This window comes from Ambystoma mexicanum, chromosome 12, assembly GCF_040938575.1.
Source record: "Ambystoma mexicanum isolate Mex_15411 chromosome 12, UKY_AmexF1_1, whole genome shotgun sequence".
Classification (NCBI taxonomy): domain Eukaryota; kingdom Metazoa; phylum Chordata; class Amphibia; order Caudata; family Ambystomatidae; genus Ambystoma; species Ambystoma mexicanum.
The window spans coordinates 506,204,121-506,219,518 of NC_090936.1; the positions used below are offsets into that span (position 1 = coordinate 506,204,121).

General features: G+C 47.4%; 1 long non-coding RNA gene across 1 annotated transcript; it reads right to left on the reverse strand.

Moving 5' to 3' along the window:
- Window positions 1-8,776: 8,776 nt before the first annotated feature.
- Window positions 8,777-10,402, reverse strand: LOC138512982 (uncharacterized). Its single transcript, XR_011281648.1, has 4 exons — window positions 10,242-10,402; window positions 9,956-10,099; window positions 9,427-9,491; window positions 8,777-9,328 (listed from the first exon to the last, which is right to left on the reverse strand). It is a non-coding gene; the product is annotated as an uncharacterized lncRNA (long non-coding RNA).
- Window positions 10,403-15,398: the final 4,996 nt, after the last annotated feature.

Consider the following 15,398-nt stretch of genomic DNA (forward strand, 5'->3'; position numbering starts at 1 on the left):
AGTTGCGACCTCTGGAGACCCCTAAATGACGTCCCTGAAAGGACCCCAAAGGGTGGCCAGAGAGAAAGGAGGTTAGCCACCCAGGGCCTGATCAGTGATACCCAGGGTACCATGTGCGATCAGGGTGTTGTGGTTTACCGTATCGAAGGCCCAGGAGAGGTCGAGTAGAATGAGGACAGAGGAAGAGTTAGAATCAAGATTTGAGAGCAGATCTTCACAGTTCTTCAGAAAAACAGTTTCCGTGTCTCTGGATACTGTAAAGCCAGACTGGTGGTCATGGAATCAACAAACAGATCCAGTGTGGAGGGTAAGCTGAGAGATAGTCAACTTCTGCAGGAGTTCACCCAGGAAAGGAGTGATAGAGAACAGGTGATAGTTTTCCGGAATGGATGGGTCAGCAGAAGGTTTCTTGAGGAGAGGGTGCACAAGGGAGTGCTTAAGAGCAGTGGGGAACACTCAAGTGGTGAAGGAGAGGTTACAGAGTTCGACAAAGGCTGGAGCGAGAGAGTCAATGTTGTCATTGATGGTTTTGGAGGGACAGGGGTCCACCTGTTTGGAGGAGGCTTTCATGGACTTGACTTGTCTAGTGACCTCCTCAGGTGTGACAGGAAGAGAGAAGAGACAAGAGAGAAGAAGGGGGGGCTGGGTGTGTCCAAGTGATGTACAAGAGGTGTTGGGCCATGGGGTGGTAAGGAAGAGCGAGAGAGAGCTGCTTGGATATCCTGTGTTTGTGAGGTGAAGTGTGCAGCCAGGACCGAGCAAAGGGCCTTGGTGGGTGCAATGGTGGAGGAGGCTGCAGGAGGATTGGCTAGTTCCTTGTAAACTTTGAAAGGTTTGGCTGTGTTATTGGATGCTGTGGAGATGCAGACTTGAAAAAAGACTCTTTTCTTGGATCGGATGCAGAGTCTATACTGCTATTGAAGGAGATGGCAGGCCATTTTGTCAGAGGGTGCGTCTGAAGAATCCCTTTTCCGTTCGGCTGGCCTGCACTTGCGTTTAAGGGCAGCCAGTTCGGAGTGATAACAAGAGTTGCACTTTTTGGTAGGCTTCAGTCGTACACTCATGACAGGGGCAAGAATATCAAGAGTGTTGCAAGGGGAGAGGTTAAAGTTAGAGAGGGCTGTGTCAGGGTGGGAGTCAGCCGCAGGAGTAGAAGGAGCAGAGTATGTAGAGGCAAAGGCAGCCACTGACACTCTTTTCATGGGTCAGATGACATGTAAACGGGAGGCAGTGCCAGGCTTACCAATGCAAGAGGAGAAGATAGCTTCAAGTGAAAAGAGAGAAGAGAATAATCAGTCCATGAGAGTGAAGTAGTAAGAGGAATAGAGAGTGGGAAGTCTGTGGTGATGAGAGCATCCAAGGTGTGGCCAGCAGTGTGAGTTGGACCAGAGGGTAGAATGGAAAGAGAAAGGGAGTCACATAGGGTTCAGAAAGGTTGTGCATAGTCAGGGGAGTATAGATGGATGTTAAGATCCCCTAGAAGGAGGAGTTGGGAAGAGGAGGAGAGAAGAGGCGGAGAGAAGAGTAGAGGCCAGGTCAGCCCATTCCGAGAGGAATGAATGAATGAATGAATGAATGATTGTTTATTTGTATAGCGCCTATACACAATGATTTTCAAAGCGCTTTAAGCAGGGAGGAGAACAAGGCAGAACAACAGTTACATTCTTACAGGTCCTTGAAACAAATCAGAATGTGAAAAAAACTATCACATCATAGCAGATAGTACAATTGCATGAAACAAATAAGGGAGAGGCGCGGAAGGAAAAAAGGAGACAAAACTAGCAGTAGCATTACTATGCCTGACGACAATTGTTGCAGTGCAAGAGTGACAAGAGGAGGGGGAGGAGGGGCAGGGAGGGTGGGAGAGAGGGAAGGGATAGGTAACAAAACAATGACTATCTTAAGGGTCAGTGACTGAACCAAGGTAGTGCTGGAGAGGGTGAGGGAGGAGAAAACAAAGGGAAAATCTGTGGGGGACAGACAAGCTATTATCAGGGGTGAAGGACCATGATAAGAGTAAGTGCTAAGAATGAGGGAGAGGGGGAGGTGAGGGGGCATTCCCAGGCATACGGGGGGCAGGGGGTGAGTGGGGGCATTCACAGGCAAGGCACACGGGGGAGGGGGGGTGAGAGGGGCATTCACAGGCACACGGGGGGAGGGTGAGAGGGGGAATTCTTAGGCACACTGGGGGTGGGGAGTGTGAGGGGGCATTCAAAGGCACACAGGGGCGGGGGGTGAGAGGGGGCATTCACAGGCCACAGGGGTGGGGGGTGAGAGGGGGCATTCACAGGCACACGGGGGTGGGGTGAAAGGGGGCATTCACAGGCACACAGTAGGTGGGGGGTGAGAGTGGGCATTCACAGGCACAGGGGGGGCGGTGGGTGAGAGGGGGCATTCACAGGCACACAGGGGGAGGGGGGAGAGGGGACATTCACAGGCACATGGGGGATGGGTGGATGAGAGGGGGCATTCACAGGCACACGGGGGGTGGGGGGTGAGAGGGGGCATTCACTGGCACACGGGGGGCGGCGGGTTGAGAGGGGGCATTCACAGGCACACGGGGGCTAGGAGGGGGTGAAAGGGGGCATTCACAGGCACACGGGGTGGGGGGGTCAGAGTGGGCATTCACAGGCACACGGGGGGTGGGGGGATGAGAGGGGACATTCACAGGCACACGGGGGGCAGGGGGGTGAGAGGGGGCATTCACAGTCACACGGGGGTGAGAGGGGGCATTCACAGCACACGGGGGGTGAAAGGGGGCATTCACAGGCACACGGGGGGCGGAAATGGGCCTTCACAGGCACACGGGGGAGAGGGGGGAGAGAGGGGGCCTTCACAGGCACACGGGGGGTGGGGGGTGAGAGCGGGCATTCACAGGCACATGGGGGTGGGGGGGTGAGAGGGAGCATTCCCATGCACACGGGGGACGGGGGGGTGAAAGGGGGCATTCACAGGCACATGGGGGGTGGGGGGTGAGAGGGGGCATTCACAGGCACACGGAGGGTGGGTGAGCGGGGGCATTCACAGGCACACAGGGGCGGGGGGTGAAAGGGGGTATTCACAGGCAAACAGGGGGTGATAGGGGGCATTCACAGCACATGTGGGGTGGAGGGGGTGAAAGGGGGCATTCACAGGCACACAGGGGGCTGAAAGGGGCATTCAAAGGCACACGGGGGTGGGGGGTGAGAGGGGGCATTCACCGGCAAACGGGGCGGGCGGGTGAGAGGGGGCATTCACAGGCACACGGGGAGGGGGAGTGAGAGGGGATATTCACAGGCACACTTGGGGAGAATCCCTTGTCCTCATACGCCCGTTTACGCTGTTCTTCTATAATCTGTAATGTGTCCTTGTTACCACTGCACCAGCTCAGTTCCAAAGTTCAGATTAGACAGATGTGTGATGTAGAACTGCTCTTATGAGGTGCTTGGGGGAACCCGCTCAGCTTCTCTCTCCTGAAGTCAGTTCACCAGCAGTGTCGCAATCGCATCTGACTTTCTGATGTTGGTACACACAGTTAAGGCTGTCAGTGGCCCCCTTTCTTGCAGCACCATTAGATACGCCCGATCATGGGTGAAACTTTGGGCTGTGTCCTGCGTGCAGTTCTCAGGTGTAGATCTTGAGGCTAGCTGCAGCCACATTAGTGCCTCAGCAGGGGAAGACAAGGGAGAGGGGAATTGCAGTACCACTCTTCGCACGGGTAATGCGCGGCACACCCCCCTTTTACCATGGCTGGCCACTGTCCGGGATCCCAAGGATTCATGCGCTGCTCTTACCGGCGACACCTGTGTCCGGCGACTCCTGTGTCCATTTTCCGGCACTTCGTCCTCCGTGCCCTTGGTGCCTGCTTGAGGCCAGTCCTGGGCACTATGTGCACTGCTCAGCCTAATGCTGTCGTGTATCTTTTCTTCCTGGGCCCCCCTCCACGGCCGCTTCTCCGCTCGTTACTGAAGTGGATATATTGTGTCCAGCCCCATGCACATTCGCACCGCACAGCGCAGTGACTTGTTTGGCGTTGGAGCGGTGCTACAATGTGACCCGCGGCTTCGGACCCTCACCCTCGCCGACGCTGGCACAGCTTCCTCTCGTTTCGGAGAGGCGCTCACTCTCTAGCCTCATCCGACTCTTATACCCAGTACACATTTAGTGTACTGCATATCGTGCCTGCACCGCCCATATTTCTTGTGTTGCAAGGGGTCCCATAACTTCCAAGACAGCGCCTCATTGACCTGGGTTGCCTCCGCTTCTCTGTCGCCTGCAGCAGGTCCATTTGTCTTTTCACTGTCTGCCGCCAGCCATCTTCCTTTATCCGGTTGCCCTCGCATCGCGACCCTCTTTTGGGCACCGTTCCTCTCTCGCTTCCCGGATCAACTGCACAATACCACCTCCTCATTCTCCAAGGCTTCACACACAGCTACCTCTGTTGCCAGGTCAAAAATGGATTATTACAGAATCTGCGGGAACCCACAGAGAATCCTGTCCTCTCACATGGCCCCTTTTAGGGGGAAGAAGTTGGTTAGGGAAGCAGAGAAACAAGGGAATGTGGATATAACATCAGTGGAGGGTGGGCAGTTTCTCAGCAATGGGTCTACAGGCAGCCAGGGAGGAACCAGCAGGGATCAGATTGCCCAGCCTCAGGTAGGTTGGGGAGTGGAGGGTGTGTGGGCCTAGGTGTTATGGAGGAGCCATTCCTTGAAGAAGATGGTCTTGAACTCCTTTCTGAACTGTAGAAATGAGGGGTCTTTGGGTGTAGACAGAGAAGGCCTGTCTTCTGGTTCTTTTCTTCCTGTGCAAACGGAGTTCAAGCTTGCCAATGTCCTTACTTCTGGTGGATAGTAGGCCTTCAGAGATGCTGAGCTTCTCAGCGAGGTAGCTTGAGGACTTCAAGGTGGCAGCCTTGTAGATGAGGCAGCAGGATTTGAAGATAATATAGCTTGCAGCGGAAGCCAGTGCAGTTCAATGAGGGTTGGGGAAAACGGAGTGGAATTCGCAGAGTCCTTTGATAAGTCATGCTGCTGCATGCAGGAAACATCTCAGGGGTGCCAGGGTAGTTTCCGGAAGGCCTTCCAAAAGGGCACTGCCGCCATTAAGGTGGGAGAGGGCCAAGACTTGGACAGCAGATCTGAAGTTGACTTTCTGTAGATTTGGTTTCCTCAGCTTCCTCTTTTATTTTCTTTATTCAATGTTTCTGTTATTATTTTTTCTAGCTCTTTCCTTTCCTCCTTTTTTATATTTCCCTCCACTTCACTGTTCTCCTTCGCTCTTTATCTTCCCCTCATGCTATTCTCTAAAGTGTGGTGGTGGTTATGTTTCTGAATTTCTACCTAAATATGATGGGTAGGAGTTGACGTATTTTCTCTAAAATCGGTTGAGGATGTAGGGTATTCACTTTGCATTATGTACATGATTTGATGCTCAACATTTAATATAAAGATCTTGGGGGCGGGGGCTGGGGGGTTTAAATGGGCCATGTCCTACTACTCTAAATTTTGGCCAACTTGTAAACGTCAATATTTTACACTTAATTATCGTCTATTAAATTAATAGGAGCTGGATTACGCTTGTATGCAACATAGGAGGTAAATATTTATGCCCACTATATTTTAAGATGGTTATTTTGGCCCTCTATTTGGTGTGAGATATTTTGACATGGAACCCAATGGAAAGCTATGGGCTACAGTAATGCATTCTCAGGGTTTTAGCATGGAATGATCACACCCGGTGGCCAATAGAAGGTGGACTAAGTGAGAGAGGTGACAGGTGAGAGAGAGCCTGCAGACCAGGCATTCAAAGGAGGAGTGGACCTGACTGGGAATAGTGGAAACAGGCATCCACTCAGGGAAGATCAAGGCTACTTCACCTCCTGTTGGGCCTGGGTAGGGAGAGGATCTTGTAACCTTCAGAGAGGAGTGTGTCAAAGCTTGTGACAGAGCTGTCCTCAAACCATGTCTGTTAAGAGCAAGAACATCAAGGTCCAGGAGTTCCAGGAGGTGGCAGATGTCAGAGAAGCGTTTAACAGCAGAGAAAGCGTTTAGTGTGGCGACCTGGAAGCAGCTTGCCACTTTTGAAGGAATAACGTGGGGGGATGCAGAGGACAGATGCCCCCCCCCCCCCACAAGCTGCAAGGGTTCCTGAGAGATAGAGGTAGAAGAAGACAGAGGAGGAAAGGGAGCTCCAGATGCAGTGCTAGTGGGTGGCCAGGGCAGCATGGAGGAGGGGGCTTATGGGGTTGTCAGTGTAGTGTGAGTAGGCAAGGGATCCTGTACAGTTCAGAGTGACAGTTCAGAGAGTTGGGTTGGTAGGAGGCAAAGTAGCTAAGGTGGTTATAGATGACAAGGGAGCCTGGGTGGCTGTAGAGGCAGCTGGCAAGAAAGCCCGTGAACAGGAAAGAGGAAAGTTGATAAGGCAAGGGAGGAGCCTATCAAAAAGTAAGAGGTTGGGTTGAGGCCCTTGTACTAGGATGGCACTGTTTCCATAGACATTTATGATGGCCCTAGAGGCGGAAGAGGAGGCAAGAAGGGCCACCCGGTGGATGCCATCATTTAAGTGTGAGGAGGAGTAAGGAGAGAGCAAAGCAGCAATATGGGGAGTCCATAGGTCAGGAGAAGGAACAACAAAGATGGTGTCGGTGAGAGTCTCTCTGGCGAAAGCACTGACGTAGGTGTCAGCAACAGGAAGGCCTGGGTTGGAGGCAGGTATCTACTTCTTGAGTTTCGTCCTGCCAGACCTAGAGAGAGGTGAAGGATAGCAGATGGAGAAACAGTTAGAGTAGATGGGGAATATAGAAAGTGCCATAGTTATGGCCATTGGGTGCGGTACATTTAACCAGGCAGAGCGATTGAGGTGCGTGAGAGGAGGTAGGAAAGCAGGGAACAGGCGCACAGGGAGACACATTCGGGATAGGGAAGAGACAATGAGAGATGATGAGAGTAAGGAAACAGATAGCAGACCAGACAGAGAACAGAGTGGGTAGACCTGTCAACACATTCACATGAAAAGCAGGATGTTAGCGTAGCTAAACACAAATTTAAAACAGCAGCAAGACAATCAGGATGTGCACACAGCAAAATTAGAATTTAAACAGCATCAAGACAATCAGGATGTGCACACAGCCAATAACGAATTTAAACAGCAGCAAGACAATAAGCATGTGCACACAGCTAAATATGAATTTAAGCAGCAACAAGACAATCAGGATGTGCACACAGCTAAATATGAATTTAAATAGCAGCAAGACAATGCACACAGCTAAAACAAATTTAAACAGTAGCAAGACAATCTTTATGTGCACACAGAGAAAAACAAATTTAACAGCAGCATTAAAATCAGGATGTGCACACAGCTAAACATGATTTTGTTTTTTAGGTCAACAGGTATAGCAGCAAAACAGTACAGGGGTGTAGGCAGTGGAGGTGAGAGTCCAGGAAAGAAGTGGGTGTTATGGTTTGGTGTTTTGAAACAAAAGAGGAAAAGAAAAGTGTCTTCTGAAGATAGTTAATAGAGATTGTCAGGAGAGGCACACATCCAGAGGATGATGCAGGCAGCATAGAAATATTCCACACTTACATGATTGCTGAGGGGGCGATCAAATAGTCAGAGCACCAGGATAAGGTCCTCAGTGTCCAGGCGCATAATCAGGGGATAGCAGAAGTAGGGGATCCCAAAATGCCCAGCCAGGACCAGACAGAAACAGACAGGGCCTTTGATGTGAGCCCTTGTGGAATGGGCCAGCTCCCGCCTCCCCGTTCTACTTATTGGTTCAAGTGGAACCAGGCAGCCAATGGAGGATGGCCAGGCTCAAGCCAGAGGAAGCCTCCTAAGGCCTAAAAAGAGGATGGCCATCTTGGAAGAGGCCATGAGCAGCCGGGCCAAATCAGGATCTGGAGGAAAAACATTTTTAAAAAGCATACAATTCAGCGTGTATGCACAAGTGGCAATTTACGTCATTCAGAAGTCTTTCACCACCATTGTTGCTGTTATTTTAGGCATATGGCCCAGGCAAACATATATATATGTATATATATATATATATATATATATATATATATATATATATATATATATATATATATATATATATATATATATATATATATATAAATTTAAATGGATTTCTTGCTTCAATATTTTGAGAAAAGATGGATTAGATGATGTGCAGTGCTTCTAAAGCCATACATTGGTTTACCGTCTTGGTGGAGGCTCAGAATGAGGAGCAGGACAGCAATGTAGTAGGAGGGCTGCCGGGCACAAGATCAGCTGTTGTCAGGAGGAAGATGAGGGAGAGCTGAACTCTCTCGGGCTGCGCTGTGAGTCTTTGTGGAATGTGCCGGCTCCGGCCTCCCTGTTCCACTGATTGGTAGAAGTGGAACCAGACAGCCAATGGACGAGGCCAGGCTCAGGTCAGAGGAAGCCTCCTAAGGCCTAAAACAAGGCTACTCATCAACTTAAAGAAGGACCTTGAGATTATTTTCAACAGAGGACAAGACAACGCCCCTTGAATAGACCAACTATGTTTCCAAAAAGTCTTGACACCTCTTTTTGCTATCACCTAAAAGGTCAAGAACACCTATTTTAGGGACCAACCCACTACATGGACTGTCAGCACCACGCAACCAGAAAGACAATCTACAACTACGTATGGAAATTACCACACTAAGAGTCAATTTTATAAATATAGACTCTCTAAGAGAATTTCTATTAATTTTTTTTTTTAATTCATTCATAAAATCAATGGATATACAAAAAATTCATTTAAACATTGTTAAACCCATGTTAGAAAAAGAATTAAAAGAACTTACATATACACAAAACCTACTATATGTTAGGAAGGTACATAAACATCACTAAGAGCTTAACTATCACAAACAACAAATTAAATGTGTAAGAGCCCTCACCATAAACCTGCAAACAATAAATAACATTAATGAGAATCCTAACAAAACATGCAATTTATGAAAACGCATAAAACAATGCCCATCAAAGGGATGACCATCTAAAAAATGACACCTAACACTTCCGACTAGCACTTGGTCATGTTCAAACAGTACTTGTGTCTAGTGTACTTGATTATAGTAGACTCAATTGAACATTTCTTGGTATCAAGTACAGAGTTATTAGTAAATAAATACTGCTGTCATAGTTAATATCACAGTGATAACAATCCCAACATATTTCATTCCCATATGTTAATCACAACCATTCTGTACGGGAAATTCTTCAGGGGAATTTTATAATGTGTCATAGAAATGAGCTTGGTAGACATCCGTCTTCCTCTATATGCGTTTTGCCGATAGTCCTCTATATGGTCTGACATGTCTGTTTCAACAGTGACCTACGGAGATAGCACAACCCTTAGTATGAGTTGGATTACATAAATATTAATCTTGTAACTTCTAGTCAAAATGAATTAATAATCTTGACCAGGCTTACCGCATTTATCCGATTAATACAGGTAAAATGAGCCAAGTGGAATTCCTTATTATTAGGAACCGATTCTATGGGAACAAGGAGAAAAAGTATCTAATTAGCATACTTGCACTCGGTCAGGGACCATGATCAAATTAGTGGTATTTAGGGAATTTTATGCTACTGGAAAGACATTTTTAAACTACTGGAAAGGAATTTTTAAACATCCCCCAAAAAAGACTGCAATTCGAAAACTGCAGTTACAACAAGACTTTCGTATTGCATAACAAAACATTGCATTTCGTATAGTTGTTGCTCTACAGATATTGTTGCAATTCGCACTCTAAGTGGTCCACAAAGTTCTATAGTGGGACCATCTAACATCCTTACAGGAAATACACGAGTGTTGTAATGAGCTGTATTAAATGTCCCAACTCGAACATGCTTCCATGTATATTATTTTGAAGAAGAATATTATTAAAACTGTGCCCCTTCCTGTGCGACACTTCTTTTACCCTTCATGCATGTACAACATATTAATCTTAGCTCGTACCTGTACAAAGTACCCAAGGTTGCACTGCCTGGTGTACTCATGTCTCCGGAGTGTATGAGAATTCCTCTAACTCCTTAGGATGTTTACGCGAGCCGTGTATATACAAAGGGAATGCAGCTTTTTCAATCTTGCACTCGCGTAATTCTGGGGAGACGACAACGATGTTTGTAACACATGCGGCACCGCCCACTGACATTCGTTATAGGTGAATAACTGTCATAAAACGTTCAAATGCAACTCGCGCTCATAAAAATATCTGCATACAGTTTAAGCTTTCCTTGCTCACCTTAGTTTTGGTTTTACCATTCTGCACATCTTCTAGCGTTCTACCGATGATTTAGCCCTCGCCGATGTAAGGATTAGTCCTGGTTTTATCTTAATGGCAACGACCGGACGTGATGGCTCTGTTTAGCTGCTCTTCCTGTTTGAACGCTAATATGTCGGAAACTATTCCAAACTATCTTCTAGTGTCGGCCATTTCCCCTCATGCATCAACGTAATCTATGTCAAACGCAGCCATAATTCCTAACTCATAAAGTTAATGCTGCGAAGTTGATTACAAAGGTAAATCGTATACTTGCATGCTCGTGCCATAGAAAACATTCGGGGGAATCCATTTGCCTCATGTAATGCGCTCAAACGACATATGGCGCTGACCAAGTTGCATATTTAGTAATTAGTGTGCGAGAAAATGTATAGTATATTCTTTCTATAGTTATCATCCTCTGCATTTCGTAATTATTTAGCCCAGTTAGCAATTACGACTAAATGTGGTCTCAGTCTGCATTATTGTTAGAGCATGGTCTATACCAAGTTACCATTTATTATTCAGCTTTATTATATAAAAAATAGTAATAAGAATAACAAGGTTGATTATGTATCCGCTGCTCCCCCTTTAATGTATGGGGTTATCCTCTTGTACACATATACTTTTAAACATGTAGACAGCATCTACGTCCTCTCAGATTGATGACCAATCGATCATCTCGTTCAGGCCTTTGTCTACACTATTGCATAAATATATCAACCGTTGTTCTTTGTGGTATAATTTCTTTTGCTCCTCGAACCATCTCCTATCAGCGGTACTTGTGCCAAAACGGTCCATTTCAATGATTCTGGTGTATGTTCCATTGACAAAAAGTGCCCAACCATAGGTGCTGTTAATGTTGAATTCCTTATGCAACTTTTATGTTCAGAAATTCTGATTTTAACCTTTCTCTCTGTTTTGCCCATGGGCACCATACTGCATAAACAACCATTTTGGAGTTGCAGTTTGTGAACTGCAACTGTTTCCACGGGTTTCTGAGGCCCAGGTCAACTTCTTTAGACCTCTTGATAGAATTGCAACATATGCACGATGTCCTATTGGTTTGGCTGTACCCCATGTCTCAGTTAGTGTCAGCTGTTCTTTCTTGATATATATCGTTCTTGGTGACAATGGGCTACATTATGAGGTGGGCGGTAAGGGATTACCGGTACCGGTAAGGGCACCGGTACCGGTAATCCCTTACCGCCCTATTACGAGTTCCCTTTGCGGGTCCTCTCTTAACGGCTGGTTTTACCAGGCGTTAAGGACGGGACCCGCAAAGGGACTTTGGTGCTAATAACGGTACCGCAATTTACGTGCGAGCATTCCCTGGAAGACCGTCGGACACCCTCATCCTGCACCCATACCTGGGAGGACCAGCCAGCAGTATCTCGCAGCTCACCCCCTAACTCAATTGGCCTTGAAAAAGACTTAGGTTGAAACACGCGTCGGCTGTGCAACCAATCAACATGTCGAAAACTGTCATTCATTTCTACAATGATATTTCTCATTGGTGCTTATTAACCAAGAAATAAACAACTTAAATAATGACAGAAACCTGACTTGACCATATATCTGACCAACTCGCCTAACAGCGACCACTGGACCACCCTATCCTACCAGTGCCCAACTGGTCCATAGTTTGTCATCCCCAAAATTATTCCAAATAATCGGGGACCCCGGAGTTGGTTCCCCAACAAACCAGGACTCAGGCTGCAGGTCTAACTCAGTAACAACTAAAAAGGAGGTGCGCAGGAGAGAGTGAGTCCCGCCAACAAAAACTCCACCCATGCTAAAACTGTTTATATACATACCTGCACTTAGGGAGGGGCCTAGACTTGGGTCATTCCTAACCTCCACCACCCCCCTCTGTGGTAGGAATGGCTCTTGCCCCACCCCGGTAGACCTCCCCTCTTGAAAAGTTCATATTTCTAACCTGGACACATAAATCTTTGATTTCCATACTTGTCCACAACCAACTTGATTACTGTTCTAGTCTTCTAAGCCTTCCCTCTTTTTTCCCACCTCGATAAAGTTCCAAACTTTGAAAATAGCACTCTCTACAACCCCTTGTGTGCTTCTCCTACATCTACACACCAGTTTCACGTGGACTGGTTGTGCATGCAACACCTTATCATTTTCAAACTCCAGCTTCTTTTATATTAATCAATTTAGACACTAACCAAACTAACCTGGCAAACTCTATGAGTTCCCTACCCCTCCCTGACATACCTCCAGATTCCACTCCTTTGCGCTCCTTGTACCCCACTAATCAAACTTCCTACCCCTGGAAGTCAAAGGCATAGCCTCTACTCCAGCCATTGCTGTCAAAGCATGCCTTCTATTCAGGGAATGATCACAGTAGACCTTTAAGGGAAACAGCTGGCTAGCAATGCATTTGCTTATCACATTTAGATCGACAGGTGGTGAAAATAGTAATTGCACCCTATTGTGGTAATGTTATAGTTAATTTATGTACTATTTTCAAGATTATATGGCTACACCTGCTTCACCTGGGCATACATTCTGCGTAGGAACACAACAAATTATATAATAATCAGAAAACTCTTTAGGTGACCAAAGGTGCACTGCAGTATTGACTAATTTAAAAAGTATATTAGAAAAAATGACTCAATACTGTACAATTTCAATTCATAGATCATATTTTCATACAATTAGATGCATCCTACCAGTGGATGTGATTGTTTGCATTGCTTACAACTCCAACAACGATATAAGCTTCACATTTTAGACAAAAACAAATCAAGCATCTGGTTATGCCTCAATTTGAACAAAAATAAACTAACCATCAGTTTTGATCTATTCTTTGTTGGATTAAGATAAGCATCAAATTTAGGCCCTGATTCATGCAATTTATTGCGTGGCAAATAGGGACTGTGCGCGCCACCCCACACGTGAAACTCCTTTTGTTGATTCATGGAATCAACTGCACTGGACTTTCCAGGGACTTGCATGGACTATGCATGGCCCAGCCCATCTCTCCGAGCAGACCATCGCCTTGCCTGAGGCTCTTTGCAGAGTGTGGGCTAGGCCTATGCAGAGGCCGAAATAAGGGGTAGAACATGCAGAATGAGGAAGAACACAGCAAAATATGGATATGCTGAGGGCCGGTCCACAGCTAAGCAAGCGTATGCCCATTCCTATGCAAACCCAAACGAATTCACGGATCACAACGTGCAACCTCGTGTTGGGAAACGGTACACGCAAACCATGAGATCCATCTGCCACATGATAACAGGTGTGAACTTCAACACTAATATGAACCAATGCATATAAAGCACGCAATGCACATCAAACTAATGTCTACAGCCACGATGAACCCAGCAATAGTAGGAGCTATCGTGCACAGGCACAGGCACCTAAGTAGGGGGAGGATACCCAGGGCCTAGAGCTTCACAACACTCACCACACTGTTTGGGATGCCAGATGACCAGATATATGCTAGGTACAGGTCCCCCCTTCCCCATTTAATACTAGACCTTGTCAGGGCGAGGGAAGATGGCTTAATATCACCCACCATCTGCTACCAGGCCCTTACCCGCCTACAAAAAGTGCTGACTGCACTCCATTTCATAACAACTTGGTCCTTCCAGCAAACCACTGCAATAGTTGGTGGAATATTGCAGGCAACCCAATCCCGCTGTCTACACCAGGTATTGTCATGTATAACAGCACGTGATTCTACCAGTGTACAAAAAGGGTGGAAGTGATTTCCCTGCCAATTATTTCCTGATTTGTCCCCTAGACAGTGCTGGAAATTTATTTGGGAACATTATTTTAAAACATCTCCAGGATTGGGCACATAGGGCAAATATAATTAGTGATCTCCAAGCTGGTTTCAGGAAAAATAGGGATACGATAGACCAGTGTTTTATGTTCTTCTTGTTAATTAAAAAATATATAGGGGGTCATTACGAGGTTGGAGGTAATGGAAAAATGATGCCGGTAAGGGATTTCCGGCACCACATACCGCTCCGGGCTATTCCAACTCAACAAGCAGGGAATTAGTGCCACCGCTGATAGCGTGCTCCCCCGTACCGGCATGCATGCAGGCACGCGGCCCTTGGGCCCGGCAATAGCGGGATGGCGCTAACAGGAGGACATCACAAGTCAGGCGGACATGCAAATACTGGCATCATGAAGGCGGTAATGAGGCATACAGGGATGCCGGAAATACCGGCATCGCGAACCACCCGTAAACAGCAATGTGCAGTGTTCCCGATAGCCACAGGTGCACACAATCAGCACAGGTGGTGGCAATGGAGTCTGGGCCAGCACAAAAGGAGCACACCCACACACAACCCCCCTCACCACACCAAAATGATTCCACTTGAAGTAGCAATACTGGGGCTGGAGGACATGCTTGCATTGCTACACCAGCAACAACAACAGGAGGAGACGCAGGAGGAGAAGGAGGGTGAGACAGGCCCAGCAAGCCCCATCAGCGCTGTCAGTGGTACCACAAAGGCAGCCCCCAATCCCTCGCATCAGAGCCAGTCCATTCAACCTAACCCCTGAGCAGATCCACACCCTGTACCTTCTGGACCGGAACACCATCACCACCATTGTGGACATGATACACAACAACATAGTCAGCCTGATTGAAATACGCTCCGCCATCCCACCTCTACTGAAGGTAGTGTCTGTGCTCCACTTCCTGGCCACAGGCACCTACCAGCACACAATGGGGCACATGCATGCATATCACAACTCTTATTTTCTCGCATGCTGAACCAAGTGCTGGATGCCCTCCAGAAGCACACAAAGGACTACATATCCCTACCACGCACTGCCCAGGAGATCTTTGACACGAAAGTTGGCTTCCATGCACCGGCAGGCATGCCAAATTGTATTGGTGCACTTGACTGCACCCATGTGGAATTGGTGGTCCTGCATGAAACAGAGGTGGTGTACCGCAATCGTAAGCTATATCACTCAATCAATGTACAGATGGTATGTGACTCCAGCAAGATCATCACACATTGTTGTGCCTGATTTCCTGGATCAACTCATGACTCAATGGTCCTACGGAACTCCACGCTACCACGCTACATGGAGTGACATGCAGGACAACGTTCCTGGCTGCTTGGTAAGTAGCATGACAGGCACATGGCA